Source organism: Austrofundulus limnaeus, unplaced genomic scaffold (assembly GCF_001266775.1).
Source record: "Austrofundulus limnaeus strain Quisiro unplaced genomic scaffold, Austrofundulus_limnaeus-1.0 Scaffold278, whole genome shotgun sequence".
NCBI lineage: Eukaryota > Metazoa > Chordata > Actinopteri > Cyprinodontiformes > Rivulidae > Austrofundulus > Austrofundulus limnaeus.
In genome coordinates, this window is record NW_013952680.1 from 274,638 (window position 1) to 276,501 (window position 1,864).

Here is a 1,864-nt window from a genome sequence, read left to right on the forward strand (position 1 = left end):
CACACACACACACACACACACACACACACACACACACACACACACACCAATAACTTTTAACCCTCTCCCCATCTAACCCAAACATGAATTGCTGACACTTGTCTCCTTTCATCAGCAGGATGTTCATCTTTTCTGGCAGAGCGAGTAGAAAAAAACGACAGCAGTTCACATGCTAGTTAGCATGTAGCTACATAAAACAAGACTTACTGTGTTTAATCTTCCAGCAGTCTCAGGTGTTGACAGTTTTTTTTTTTTTGGAAGCAGTCTTCGGTTTAGGAGAAAAAAAAGTCCTCTGCAAAAATGCATGTAAAACACTAAACTGGCAGAGATATGAATCTGTACGTCTTCTCTACATTTAGATGTTTGGGGTTTGATTTAAAGAAGCGTGTTCTTTTTATCCAACAATTAACAGTTTTGCCTTCAGTTTGAAATACATCCAAATCATCAGATAACCCTAGAGCAGATGTGGGCAAAATACATCCGGAGGGCAAAAAGTGGCCACGCTGAATCTACACCTGGCCCAGAAATGACATTCGCAAAATAAAAAAATAAGCACTTTTTTTCAAAGTTATATCTTTAAAAACATATATTGCCATGAATCCAACATGTCACAAATTAATAAATGGAGCCATAAAATAATGTATTTCAGTCAGAAGTTCACATATTCTGTGAAAACACCAGCTTCACTCACAGCCTGACCCAACAATGAATTCTGCACACAAACTGTAAGTGGTCTGTTAGTGCTGCCTTTTGTTTGCAATATTTCTACAACCTTGCAGCTCCTAATGATAACAATCAAATAATAACTGAACACAAAATATATATAAAAATATTTTTAAAATAGGTAAAAAATATATATAAAATATATATGAGGTCTTTGCTCCCCCTCTTCATCAGTTTGGGGGTCAAAGACCAAAAAACTTTGAAGACCCCTGCTCTAAAATAAACATATTGGGCCTTTAATTCTTTAAAGTTTAGACAAAGTAGACCTTAACAAGTTTTTTAATTTATTTTTTGCCAGGTCAATAAGGTCTGTGCTTGTGGTGCAGAACCAGATTCATAATACTTTAAAAATAACAATAAAAAATAATCATATTTTCATTATGTGTTTGTTTAAGAGGTTACACCAGTTCACAGAAAGTTTGTCTGATTTTTACATCAGATTAAATCCAGCAATGAGATTCTTACATCTTATATCCATTCTGCATTTTTAGTTTATTTATTTTCATAATGAATTGTTACGGTTACCATATGGTTTTATTTTTCCTTTTAAGCATTACTAGATATTTTAGTTAATTTTAATGGAAGAATTGTGTTAACTTGTATATTAATGGTCCCCTGAGGAGCTACAGATGAATGCTTGCATTCATGGCTAATTCTGATCTGTAATGTGTGCTGTCCCTTCTGAAATAAACAACAATCATTCTTTGTTTATAGATAAATTAATGTATATGTGATTTAATATTTACAACAGCTACAACAGGTTCTTTAGTTTGTGTTTGATGAACAGAACTGTAGGATCTGAAGTGAAGAAGGGCACAGAACACAGTTTCTGTAGGTTATAAATAAGTTAGTGGGAATGCTGCAGGACCCCTCGAGTTGTCGGTCAAACGGTGCATCCTGTATCTGAAAACACTCATGCTGAAGGAATCTGAGTGAGAATTGTGACACGGCAGTTTTCTGAGCAAACTGGGGTCAGAACGGGCTGAGGGGAGATATTTTAACTAGAAAGACTATATTCGTCTGAAAAAGTGCTTTCTATAAAGGATTTTCACACAATCCTCTGTTATGTTGTTACGTTAGCTTCCTTTTGTCAGGCGATATGTGTCAGGGGTTATTTTGAATATAACAGGTGCATTTCTGT